Source organism: Amblyomma maculatum, chromosome 4, assembly GCF_055883805.1.
Source record: "Amblyomma maculatum isolate TAMU_Amacu chromosome 4, ASM5588380v1, whole genome shotgun sequence".
Classification (NCBI taxonomy): Eukaryota; Metazoa; Arthropoda; class Arachnida; order Ixodida; family Ixodidae; genus Amblyomma; species Amblyomma maculatum.
The window spans coordinates 114495868-114509650 of record NC_139347.1 but is presented as its reverse complement, the minus strand read 5'-3'; the positions used below and the strand labels follow the sequence as shown (position 1 = coordinate 114509650).

General features: G+C 47.6%; 1 long non-coding RNA gene and 2 other non-coding genes across 3 annotated transcripts; 2 read left to right on the top strand and 1 right to left on the bottom strand.

Annotated features, from left to right (window-relative positions):
• Positions 1–1408: 1408 nt before the first annotated feature.
• Positions 1409–1480, top strand: TRNAP-AGG (transfer RNA proline (anticodon AGG)). Its single transcript has one exon. It is a non-coding gene; the product is annotated as a tRNA-Pro (tRNA).
• A 211-nt stretch (positions 1481–1691) lies between these two features.
• Positions 1692–1763, top strand: TRNAP-AGG (transfer RNA proline (anticodon AGG)). Its single transcript has one exon. It is a non-coding gene; the product is annotated as a tRNA-Pro (tRNA).
• A 9033-nt stretch (positions 1764–10796) lies between these two features.
• On the bottom strand, positions 10797–12190 carry LOC146191995 (uncharacterized). Its single transcript, XR_014706381.1, has 2 exons — positions 11802–12190; positions 10797–10904 (listed from the first exon to the last, which is right to left on the bottom strand). It is a non-coding gene; the product is annotated as an uncharacterized LOC146191995 (long non-coding RNA).
• Between the last annotated feature and the right edge of the window lie 1593 nt (positions 12191–13783).

The window sequence follows — 13783 nt, the reverse complement described above, 5'->3', positions numbered from 1 at the left end:
CATGCACCATATAATACTCAGCCAAATAGAGCGCCTGTTGATTCTCCATTTATGCTTTGCCCCTCGTAACATGTGATAGAAATTCACTGAGCGACTGTTCACTCCCGAGCTGGGCTCGTTGGTCTTGGTTAGCCGAGATTTGTTTCGCCGGTTTCGAGAAGGTGGACTTGGGCTTGCTCATCTATTTGTACGCCAACTGGTTAATCGTTTTATTTTCCTCCGTGACGTCTCAGACCCTTTCTTACGTACTGCGTGCCAAGTAAGGCTCGTGCGGGCAGTGCCGAATTTTGTTGTCTCTACGAGAAGTATTCCAGGGCGAATTTCCAAGTTTTTTCAAGAAATAGTAAGCAGTGTCCGAATTTTAACTGCTCGTTTTTCGGTAGAATACTTGAGTACAGTCAAAAAGAAGAAACTGTACAATGATATTTGTGACCTTTTTCCTCTTCCTATGTAGAGAGCCTTGTGCAGCGAGAGTCTAGGTCAAGACGTATTAAAACGCGTGAAAAGAATGCCAGTTTCTCCGGGGGTAAAGACGTTTTTCTTTAAGCTACACACAGGTACATTATCGGTGAAAACATTTTTCGAAGACAAGGGTTTTCATCTGCCTTGGGGTTCACGATGCCTAATATGTAAACAACCAGAGACAATAGACCATGTTTTTCTGCACTGCTGGGAGGGGGTTTATTTTTGGGACGTATTACAAAAAACACTTAAAAAAGAATTACGTTTAGATCCACACGGAATCAGGTTCCTGCCGACAGATAATGAAGGTGATGCACCCCTAGACACCGTAATGTTGCTAGGATTACACAGTCTTTGGCGGTCCCGAATGGCGGGTTTCCACGTTGACCCTGAAGCTCGCCCTGCAAGGCTCTACTTTCGCCAGTGTATGTACACCTTCGTTGAAATGCTTAAAGCGATGAGTGCAGTGCCAGCATGGGTGGTGAAAGTTGAACCATTGGTAGAGTTGAAAGAATTTTAACTTGACAACGTCAACCCCAATAGGGTCAACGGCTTTTTTACCTGTGTCATAGTTATGTGAACATCACGAGCTGGAGTGTTCAGTTCAATTTGTGTGTCAACCTTGGTTATGTGTATGACAGCCGGCAATAAAGAAAAAAGAAGGGCTCGTTGGTCTAGGGGTATGATTCTCGTTTAGGGTGCGAGAGGTCCCGGGTTCAAATCCCGGACGATCGCTTTCTTCTTTTTGCTCGCGCTGGCGGCAGCCACTGCTTTTGATAATCCCACACTCATTTGGTAGCCTGCGTTGGTGTCTGCCTTGCCGCTGCACTCATTCATGCACCACATAATACCGAGCCAAATAGAGCGCCTGTTGATTCTCCATTTATGCTTTGCCCCTCGTAACATGTGATAGAAATTCACTGAGCGACTGTTCACTCCCGAACTGGGCTCGTTGGTCTAGGGGTATGATTCTCGCTTAGGGTGCGAGAGGTTCCGGGTTCAAATCCCGGACGAGCCCTTTCTTCTTTTTCCTTGCGCTGGTGGCAGCTACTGCTTTTGCTAATCCCACACTCATTTGGTAGCCTGCGTTGTTGTGTGCCTTGCCGCTGCACTCATTCATGCACCACATAATACCGAGCCAAATAGAGCGCCTGTTGATTCTCCGTTTATGCTTTGCCCCTCGTAACATGTGATAGAAATTCACTGAGCGACTGTTCACTCCCGAACTGGGCTCGTTGGTCTAGGGGTATGATTCTCGCTTAGGGTGCGAGAGGTCCCGGGTTCAAATCCCGGACGAGCCCTTTCTTCTTTTTGCTTGCGCTGGTAGCAGCCACTCCTTTTGCTAATCCCACGATTATTTCGTAGCCTGCGTCGTTGTCTGCCTTGCCGCTGCGCTCACTCATGCATCATTAGATACCCAGGCAAAGAAAGCGTCTGTTAATTCTCCATTTATGGTTTGCCCCTTGTCAGATATGTGATAGAAATTCACTGAGCGACTGTTCAATCCCGTTCTGGGCTCGTTGGTCTAGTCCGAAGCATCCCGAAAAAACAAAAACCGGTTGACCACCTGCCGTAAAAACAGATGGCCGAGTCCCAAACCGCCATCTTTTACCCGACGGAACAAATTCGTCCTGCTGCAGCGTTCCCATTTACCTGCCCAAACAAAAACGGCGAAAATCCTGTGTAACTTCTGTACGTTTACGCGCGAACAACTCAAAACTTGCATTGCGAACCAAAGTTTGCTGATAAAAAAAAGATTGCATACAGTAGCTCTGGCAAAAATCGACATGTTGGCGCCTTTCCACTTCTCGGCTCTCTCCCGTAGTTCGGTCATTTGCCCTTTCCAATAATGCTCGCTTTCGCGGTAGGCATCCAGCTCGACGCCCAAGTACTTGGTCGGTGTGTCTGTCCACGTAAGATTGGCAAAGCGATCTGGTTTCGACGGCCACTGTCCATGCCAGAGCCCAAGGCACTTGGCCCAGTTCACCCCGCTACCGGTAACTTGAGAGAACTCACGGATACATTTGACAGCCTCGGTGATACTCTCCTGGTCAACCGTAAAAATAACAAAGCCAGGAAGTAAAGAGAAAAGAAGGGCTCGTTGGTCTAGGGGTATGATTCTCGCTTAGGGTGCGAGAGGTCCCGGGTTCAAATGCCGGACGAGCCCTTTCTTCCTTTTCCTTGCGCTGGTAGCAGCCACTCCTTTTGCTAATCCCACGATTATTTCGTAGCCTGCGTCGTTGTCTGCCTTGCCGCTGCGCTCACTCATGCATCATTAGATACCCACCCTAGCAAAAAAGACCAATAGGGAGCGTTATCGGTTCTATAAGAATCGGTATTGGTTCTGTAGGTATTCTATGCGTTGTATCTGCATTTCTATGGGACTTATACAGAAACTCATAAATCTTATAGACTGGTACATATTTGTCCTATAGGCAATAGTATTGATTTCATAGGTTTATCTGTGGGTTCTATAAGAAAAGTATCAGACCAGTGCAGAAGCCCATACATCTTATAGGCTGATACATGCTTGTCTTATAGACCACAACATATTGGTTCATGTATCTGATACGTCAGTATGCCTTTGTTTATGAGTCTTACATGCAGGATCAGCCAGTTGGAGATTTTAGGTCTTTTTTATTGTTTCCTTTTCCATCTCTGACACATCTCCAAAACTCACGCATTCATCCCGTTTATTGAGTGTTGCCGTACGTACAATATTAGCCGCAATAACAATTGAGAACGCCGCGACACAAAATATTCTTACTTAATTCTGCGCGCGGTCTTAATAAACTACGTACGGTTGGAGCTGCAAGACGCGCGACGCTGTTGCTACTGGATCACTGAATGAAGATGGGAAAACGCACTGTTCTGTCGGGGCCCAGTTGAGTCACAATCACCTACATGTGCAGAGCAGGGCAGTGAATGGATTGAGAGGCGCGCGTCCAAGCAACTGCAACCGCCGCCGAAGCGAGAGGAGTCGACATCGGGCACGCGATGAGTACGGCTCGGGCTGCCGACGCGGTAGCGCGATGCCGGCGGTGTTCGCAGCGGAGAGGTAGGTTTCCTTTCTCTCACTCCCACTCCCGCGCAAGCGTTCCCGTGCTGGCCTCTCTCATCCTCCTTTCCACCTCTCCTCTGGGCGCGCATGCGCGGCTCCGTAGAGGCATCCGCATTGGCGCTGGTGCGATCGCTGGCGGCAGCTCGGTCGGTGCCCTGTGTTTATGCCGTTTTTTTCGGGGTGCTTCTCGAGGATATCAACGTTCCAGCGCACGTTCAGCTTTTTATCAGGTGCGTGTGCATCACTTACAACTTCGGGCTGACGTTTATACTTTGTCAGTGTATGATGTGGCTTTGCGCTGCAGAATGCCGTTGCCTGCGCGCCAACAAAGGAATTTGAATCGCGCGGTGTTATATAACGCAGCGCCGAGTTTGAAAGTTGTCGGCACGATTTCTTGAAAGTATTGATGGAACTTTTTAGCGTTAATCTGTTTTCGAATGTCGTGCGCACTGTGTTCAAGTGGCAGAACCTGTGGTGAGGCGCAAGGCGGAATGTTGGTTCAGCGGCTACCTCGGCGTTCAATAATGGCGGCGCCTCTCCTAACTGCCTCCGCCTCCGCATGAATACGCGCGCAATCGCCGATTTTTTGAAGTCGTGGTGCTGTCGCGCTCTTGAAATCGCTTATTTTTCAAGCTGTAACGCAATTTTTTATTTCTTTCAGGTGCCGTAGTATTGGAGAGACTACATCATCGGGCCGAAGTCGGCAATCTTGGAATCGAGGGCTACCTGGATGAATGTTTGGATTATGTGCCAGTATGCGTTGCCGCTGTCATTGTGGATTAAAATGTGTATGCATGTACCTGCTGCGTAACTCATCCCTAGAAAATGGAACATAGCTGCCCTCTCCCTTCAGGTATCCGGAGAGGTAAACACCCGCAGCTACTCGATGAGACCAATATTCCATAGGGCCTACAAAACCAATAGGAAGCCTACTGGTTTTGTAGGTCTATCAGATTATTGACAGCTATGGGTGTACTAGCATTACAGACCTATCTGTTTTATCAGATGCCATAGGACCGATAAAACCATAACCTATACGACCAGTAAACAATCGACCTATAAAACCAATACTCCAGCAGACCTGTAAAACCAATAGGCTAGAATACCCATAAGACCAATACTCTGGCAGACCTATAAAACCAATATCAATAATCTGATAGGCTATTAGTTTTCTATTGGATTTTTTTGCTAGGGCAGGCAAAGCGAGCGTCTGTTAATTCTCCATTTATGGTTCGCCCCTTGTCAGATGTATGATAGAAATTCACTGAGCGACTGTTCACTCCCGTGCTGGGCTCGTTGGGCGGGGGAGACGCCAACTAAGCGAGCGCTGTCAGATGAGAAACGGCACGCGTATCAAAAGGAAATACGGCAAATTGACAACCGAGGTGCTGTAACTAGTGACCCTGCTACTATCAAAAATACCTTTATAGAACACTACAATGAATTGCTTGGCCGTAAACGCGAAGTCAAAAATGGCTTTCAGGCAGAATTTTTGCGCCAAATGCCAAAGCTCGATGAGGATGTTAAAACGCGTCTAGAACGACCCATAAGTTTGACAGAAATAGAAAGTGCGATAGACGACCTTCCAATGGGAAAGTCGCCAGGACCTGATGGGCTTGGCGCTGCTTTCTACAAAGCATTTAAAGATTACACAGCCCAGATTTTGCTTAAAGTGCTAGATGAGTCATACGAACGTAAGCAGGTCCCACCTTCGTTTTCTACCTCGCACATTGTTTTGATTCCGAAGTATGATGAGCCAGGAAAACGCCTGTTGGTGGGTTCTTATCGGCCGATAAGCCTCACCAACGTGGATTACAAAATATACATGAAAGTGCTGGCGAAAAGGCTTCAAAGTGTAATACCGAGTCTGGTTGGGCCACACCAGACGTGCGGCATTAAAGGTCGAAGCATCGCAACTAATGTGCACGTGGTACGAACTGTTTTGGAGTGTTGTGACGCGATTGGATCTCGAGTGGCAATGATACAGCTGGATCTCGCCAAAGCATTCGATCGCGTTTCGCACGATGCCTTGTTCGAAGTATTGACACACTTAAACATAGGGCGAGTGATTGAGGAAGGTGTTCGAATGGTGTATGCGAACTGCACGACACGGATAATTGTGAATGGAGAGCTCACTGACAGCATTCGTGTGCTGTCGTCAGTGAGGCAAGGCTGCCCCCTGTCACCCCTACTGTTCGCGGCCTACCTCGAGCCTCTCTGCCGGTCTATCATAAACAATGAACGTATAACTGGTTTTATGCTGCAGTCAGCACAGGTCAAAATGCTGGCATATGCAGATGACATCGCTGTATTCTGTTCAAGCAGAGAAAGCATTCAAGAAGTTACTGCCCTTGTTGAAAAATTCTGCCGACAGACAGGCTGTGAAGTAAATTGGGAAAAAAGTGCCGGTTTCTGGCATGGAGACTGGGATGTTACGCCTGAATACTTTTCTCCTTTGCAATGGTCAAAATTGCCGACCCAGTATTTAGGCGTGCCGCTTGAATCGTACCAAGATCCCACCCCATTCTGGGCTGGCCAAGCAGAGAGAGCGAGAGAGAAAGCTGATTCATGGCAGGGCAAGCCGTTGTCAATGTTCTCACGCGCTTATGTGTGCAATGTTTTCCTTGTGGCAAAGATATGGTACGTAATGAATGTGCTTTCGGCGACGCGTGTTAGCATTCAAAAAATTCATCGTGTCTTTGCCGTTTTCATGTGGTCATCAACATGGGAAAAGTGCAGCAGAACCAACCTCTTTCTGCCTGTTAAGGCGGGGGGCTTGGGCCTTGTGCATCTCTTTTTGCGACAGGTTGTCTCGCGTTTTTTTTTCCTTCGTGATCAAAACGACAAATTCTTGAGGACGGTCATGCAAGTACGACTGTGTAAAATGCTTCCAGAATACGTTGTCTGTTCTGGTGAGAATATGAGTGGCGCTTTAAAAGGGTACATGCGCGAAGTTGTCTTGTCTTTCAGAATGTTGCATGCGCGTTTTTCAATGGAATACTTGAGCAAAGTGTGTAAGAAGAAGCTGTACAAAGATCTTCTGGATGTGATGATACCGTTGCCGATTTACCGTGCACCACACCGTGGAGGCCCCGGACAGGATGTCTTAAAGCGTGTGAAAAAGATGCCAGTTAGGCCTTCAGTTAAAACGTTCTTCTTTAAGCTACATTCCAACACATTACCTGTTAAAACCTGGTTACATGAAAGAGGCTTATTCGTTCCCTGGACAACAGACTGTCTCCTTTGCAAAAAAACAGAGACAATCGAGCACGTCTTTCTGGATTGCTGGGACCCAGTCTTTCACTGGGATGTTCTCCAGAGAACACTAAAGAAAGACCTTCCGTTAGATCCGTATGGCATACGGTTCCTTCCAGTCCTTCCAGGATCTTCCTTCCAGGATTTAGTCATGGTCCGGAGCCTCCACAGCCTGTGGAAAACAAGGATGCAGGTGCAACATGCAGATGTCAACACGCGTTCTGTACGCGAGAACTTTATCGAGAGTGTGCTGCTCCTTAGAGAAACGTATCGGGTGCTTTCTGATCCACCTGACTGGATCAGTGTGCTTGATGAACTGGCTGTCCTCAAAAAATTTTAAACCTTTCGTGACAGCCGAAGTCTGGTTGTTGCGAGTTTTACCATTATCGTGGATCTTTTTTGAATTGATGTGAACTCAAAACAGGCAATAAAGAAAAAAAAAAAAAAAAAAGGGCTCGTTGGTCTAGGGGTATGATTCCCGCTTAGGGTGCGAGAGGTCCCGGGTTCAAATCCCGGACGAGCCCTTTCTTCTTTTTCCTTGCGCTGGTAGCAGCCACTCCTTTTGCTAATCCCACGATTATTTCGTAGCCTGCGTCGTTGTCTGCCTTGCCGCTGCGCTCACTCATGCATCATTAGATACCCAGGCAAAGAGAGCGTCTGTTAATTCTCCATTTATGGTTTGCCCCTTGTCAGATATATGATAGAAATTCACTGAGCGACTGTTCACTCCCGAGCTGGGCTCGTTGGTCTATGATTCTGCTTCCGGCCACGCCAGTGAACGGACGCAGGATGCAGGGCTCCTCAGGAGCGGCTTCAGCGGCCATGTCAGGCCGCGGTAACAGGACTGCTGAACAGGATAGTACTTATCCAGTTGTTTTGCCTGCACTGCCAACAGGTCGGTTTGTTTTGAATACGGTTTTTTTGCATGCCGATATCAGGGCCCCCCCGTACCGGGTGGAAGATTTCCGCGACGCTTTGGCACAGCATTCGCTGATCCCCGATGTTGTTGCGATGGGGGCGTATCGGATGAGCCACGTCTGGGCTGTCACTCTCAAGGATTCTGAAGCGGTGACCAAGCTTGTTAGTGTAGGCGAGTTGTGTGTGAAAAACGGTCGCTGCTTGGTAATTGACCCGGCAAACCAGGATGTGAGGCTGAAACTTCACTGGCTGCTACACAACGTGCCAGACGAGGATGTTCGTGCTGCCTTTGCGCCGTACGGAAAGGTATCCGAAGTTACACGGGAGCGCTGGCGATTTAAAGGTATGTTAGAAAAGGGCTTAACTACTAGACTCGTCACGCTGAAGCTGAAAGCTGGCATGAAGCTCGACGACCTACCGCATCAGCTGAATGTTAGCGGTGAGCTGACGCTCGTTATTGTGCTAGGCATACCTCCGCTGTGCCTACGCTGCCGGAGTACGGGTCAAATCCGCAAAGATTGCCGGGTTCCTCGCTGCGGAACCTGTCGACGGTTCGGGCATGAAGACAGCCAGTGTGCTCGTACCTACGCTAGCATTGACGGACCTGGGACCAGCGAAGACTCGTCGGAGTTAATAATGGACGAGGTGGATGCGGAGGAGGCTGCTGACATTAGAGGTCAGTCAACAAAACAGGACGCGCCTTCCATGACTGTTTTAACAAAACATAAGGTGACGGTGCCCAGTCAAGAGAGTGAAACTCTGCAAGCCTTGCAAGATCCGTCACAGGACCATGAAGGCGCGTCAAAGGAAGCATCAGAAGATGTAACCAATTTTTCTGACGCTGAGGAGCATCTCAGCACTGAGCCTTCCTGTACTGATGCCATGGAGGTTGGGCCGGAGACAGCAGCCTTTATTGCCGCGAAACGTCCACGCGAGGAAAGCGTCGTGGGGACTCAGCTGCCAGGCGGTGTTTGTAGTGAGCCGCCGCCGAAAACTTCGGGCATCCGAAGAGCAACGTTAAGACCGAAGCCGAACTTCTCGGCCGACACGCGGCAGGCGGGGAAACCGCCTCCGTAGGTTTTGTGGTGTCCTGAACGATTTGTGGGTCGGCTGCCTACCGACCAGCGTCAGGAACATTCTGCAACCAAGCGGGGCGTGTGTAAGCAAAAATGACAGACGGTGCTTGGACTTAGTTTGTATGCAGCCCACGTTCTGCTGGGAGGACAATACATGCACACATATGCCACTGTTCTTCAGAAGCGGAGGCTACGCAATCATGAAGGTATTCACCATGCGGGTACGGGCGTCTCTCGCTAATACATGACTCTCAAGCTTAATTCGCCGTTACACGTAGCTACTTCGAATGTCAGAGGGCTGGGAGCGAGAAGGCGACAATGCCAGCTCAGTCGCCTCCTTTTAGATAATGATATAGATGTAGCAGCTGTGCAAGAGTCAAAGATTGAGAGCCAAGAAAGCACTGACCGTATGGTGGCTTCTTTTCAAACAAACTTTTATGTGTGTGTATGCCATTCTGTTGGTGTATCGGGTGGATGCCTTTTATTTATACGTAACACGCTGGGAGTAAGCGTAGAGTTCGTTTTTGCCTGCCCAAGAGGTCGGCTTTTGGTTACTGATTTTACCTACTGTAATTTATGCTGGCGTGTGTTGTGTTTGTATGCTCCCAATTCAGAACGCGAACGTGAATTGTTTTTTGGGTCTATTGAATCGTGGTTGAAGGTCGACAAAATCTTGCTTGTACTTGGTGACTACAACTGTGTGTACGCAGCTGTTGACCGAGCGGCGAAGTGTAAACCTCGAAGAGACAGAAGCTCCGAGCAGTTGAATGCACTTGTGCATGAATACGGCATTTAGGATGTTGGTAGTGTGTTCTCCACTGGAAACCAACCAGAGTTCGCGCACTTTCAGCGAGATAGCCATGCTCGATTGGACAGGGTGTATGCCTCGGTTGATCTTGTTTCCCTATGTACTGCATATGAGGTCAAACCTGTGTCTTTCAGCGATCATTGTCTCGTGAGTGCAGTGTTCGGTAGGGCAGGAAAGAAATCGCGCTTTAACTGGTACCTATGGAAACTGAATGCCAAACTTCTCGCCGATGAAGAGTTCCTTACGGAAGTTAAGACCGAGTTTGAAAATCGTCTTGCTATGCGACCAGTAAGTTTTGCAGAGGAATGGGATAGCTTCAAAGAGTGGGTCAAATTGAAATCCATAGAAAAGAGCAGTAAGGTGCGGCATAAAGAGAAAGAAAAAGAAAAAGAACTGAATGAACAACTCCAGTTTTTTTTTTTTTTTTTTTTTTTTGAGCATGGAAAGTTCTGTGCCAGGGCATTTCGCCAGTAAAATACGAGAGATAAAAAGTGAGTTGGAAACAATCGACAGCGAAAGATACACAGCGGCTGTCATACGTGCAAGGGCGGAAAAACTTTGGGCAGGAGAAGTGCCGACAAAACGAGCGCTAGCAGACGAGAAAAGATACGCCTGCCAAAAATAAATAAGGAGCATAAGGTATGCCGGCCATATCACAGAAGATGCTAAAGATATTCAGCGTGCGGTAGCAGAGCACTTCGAAGAACTGCTTAGCGCTAAGCCTCAGACTGTAGGCGGCTTTCAAACAGATTTTCTAAGACTGATGCCTGCACTGGATGACGAAAGTAAAGCGCGCCTAAAAACACCGATAACGTTGCAGGAGATAGTATCTGCAATAGATGACCTGACAACTGGGAAGGCCCCTGGGCCGGATGGTCTAAGCGCTGCCTTCTTTATAACTTTTCAGCAGTATGCGGCTCAGTTTTTGCTCTGTGTAATCACTGAAGCTTATGAACGTAATACTGTCCCAAGCAACCACCGACATCCATCGGACGGCCAATGGCCATCCGTTTCGGATGTTCCGGATGGCCGATGGACGTCCGCGAACAGCCAGTGGACGTCCGTCGGCCGTCCGATGGGCGTCCAAATGGACATGTTTGTCTGACCAATGGACGTCCATTTTGGACGTCCGTTCCCGGATCTTTCTCGCATATTCGCATATATGCTGCATGCATGCTTTTTTCGCTCCCACGAGGCAATAAAATAGAAAAGCAGCTTAAAGTACAACAGGCATATTTTATTGTAAAATATCTAATTCATCAATATGACGTAAAACTTGAAGCGCACATCCATCTTCCGTGATGAAGTGGAAGCAACCAGCTTTCTGCAAAAAGAGAGAAAAAAAAAAAAAACAGGTTAGTAAATCGCCTGTAGCTCATGCACAGCATAATCCTTGACTCGAGGTTTTCTGGAGGCCAATAACAAGAAAATTGGGTATTTCTCATATTGTATCTGCCCTACAACACTTGTTACAAGCAGTCTTAAATACCGAAGTTCTGCCCTCCTTTCCCTTAGTTCACGCCAGTTATATCGCACCCGCTATCTTTCGAATATCACATAGGTTCATCTGCAATGCTTCAAGGATAAAGCTAAATAAGCTAAACAGTTCAGAAGGCAGTATCATACAGGCCATACCTAAATTAAAATAAGCTGATAACGAGCTTCAATAATTTCAAGCACAGAAAAGGCCACTGGCTATCTGAAATGATTTTTTTTTTTTTTTTTGTAGTGGTGCACAACTTTCAAGCTCGCGAGCTTGGGTGATTATCGCTTATCGCATTGTACAGGAGCAGTTATGCATTTTATCACTGTAATGCACTGCAGCGCAGACTGTGCCCTCGCAACCTGCAACTTGCATTGAAAAATGCAGAGCATGCCACTTGCGAAGGCAAGCATATTAAAAAAAAAAAAAATCTTTGAAGACCGACTGTTTACCCAGCGCCTTGGTTGACGAAAACAAGGAGGTTGGTTATAAGCTTCGCAAGATTGTAAGAGTGGAACGCGATAGCACCTCCAGCAATTTCCTAGTTTGCGTAGAGGAGAGGGAGAGCCAACTCAATCGACATACACGGACGCCACCGCGCCGATTACTCCTGGTTTTCGGTGTAACTAGCTCCTTAATGCTATCGCGTTGAAATGTGTCAGTAGGTTCACTGCGCTGTTACATATTCATACAATTTTCGCTGCGCAGATTTTCACAAAGCTCGATCGCAGTACTCACTTTCAAACGCGGTCGCTTTCGCCGGAGTCGTCCGTCCTGATGTGTTGTCGTCGTGAACCACTGTTGCTCCAAGGGGGTAATCCTTTCACACTAGGAACTGGCACAACTGCGCAATCGTTGTCCTTGCAGCGCACACAGATGGGTGAAGGGATTAGAGCATAGTTGCGTGCACCCGCACAGAACTAAAAAAAAAACTGCTGCCGCGAGCCGTGGCGGCAGGACGACAGCCGGCAATGGCGGCACAGAAACACGTGGTACGAAACTACGGCAGAAACATTCATGCGCAGAAATGAATTGGCCGTAATAAGTTAACACTATATTTTTACTGAATATTGTTAGGTTCTTTAAATAGGTACCCTTTCTTGTGAGGATATTCAAGCGAAACCTACCATCCCCCCCCTCCCACACACACACACACACACTGCAATGGAATACGCAACTTTCAACCAAACAGTACGGCCACCGGCCGGCGGGGACTGGCGGGGATTTCAAACAGCAAAAAAACTATTTTTGTAAAGACCCACAGTGCAAGGTAATCCGGCGCTTTTGTTCGCCAAGACGTGGTCGTGGACCATCGTGGATGGCGAAGCCGCGCAGGTGGTACATGTAGTACATACGTTAAGGCTCAACTAGAGTAACAATTGAAGATCACGACCGCCGCTACCAACGGATACAACGAATTGCGGCATGAAAGCTGAGAAATTAATGACATCGCCCCATACTGTATGTGCCAGAGTTTTTTAGGCCAACCAGCTAATCATTTGGTATATAATACAATTCGCTATCTCAGGGGCCGAATGGAAGTTGCAAACCTAATTGGATTTTCTATTGGAATTTTGAGTACCATTTGGAAAATCCGAATGGAATTTTACACGCAATTGGAACTATTTGGAATGCCCAATTGGTATTTGCAGAACCATTTGGTTAATCCAACTGGACTAATCCATTGGAGAGGTGGTGTCCAATATTGGGTCCAGATAACCATTTGCAGGTCCCAATTGGCCCCAATGTTTCTCTTTTTTTTTTTGACCAGGCAGGACACATCTCGAGCATTGAAGACAAGTGTGAATGTTGAAACAGAATTTTGTCAGCGAGGAAATATATGTCCTGGAAATATACTCGTCCGTACGTACATCGGACGTACACCTCGTCTCTCATGCGGATATACAAAAACGGACGTAGTCTGTACCTCCGACGGACGTACGAATACGGATGTCCGAAACCGGAGGTTGTACGTATGTCCGACGGACGTACAATTTCGGAAAAGGACGTTCGGCTCTAGCTCGGACGTACAACGGACGTCGGTGGTTGCTTGGGGTCCCATTGTCTTTCTCTACATCGCACATTGTTCTAATACCCAAGACAGATGATCCGGAGAAACGACTGTTGGTGGGGTCATATCGACCGATTAGCCTCACCAATGTCGACTACAAGGTGTACATGAAGGTTTTAGCAAAACGACTGCAAAGCGTAATAAAGAAATTGGTTGGGTCTCATCAAACGTGCGGCATCAAGGGTCGATCCATTGCCACGAATATACATGTCGTAAGAACCGTACTAGAATGTGTTGATGCACTCGGTGGTCAGATAGCCATGATGCAGTTAGATTTGGCGAAAGCCTTTGACCGTGTTTCTCACGAAATTCTGTTTTCCATTTTGGAGCATTCTAACCTTGGTGACGTCATAGTGGAGGGTGTTAAAATGGCGTATGCGAACTGCACGACCCGTATTATAGTGAATGGTGAACTGACTGACAGCATCGCAGTACGTTCATCGGTAAGGCAGGGCTGCCCGCTCTCACCCCTGCTGTTTGCACTGTATTTAGAGCCACTTTGCTTGGCTATCATTGATAGTGATCGCATTTTAGGGTTCAAGCTGCAATCAGCACACGTAAAAATGCTAGCATATGCTGATGACATAGCAGTGTTTTGTGCAACCAGAAAGAGCATCTGTGAAGTCACGAGTGTCGTCCAAACATTTTG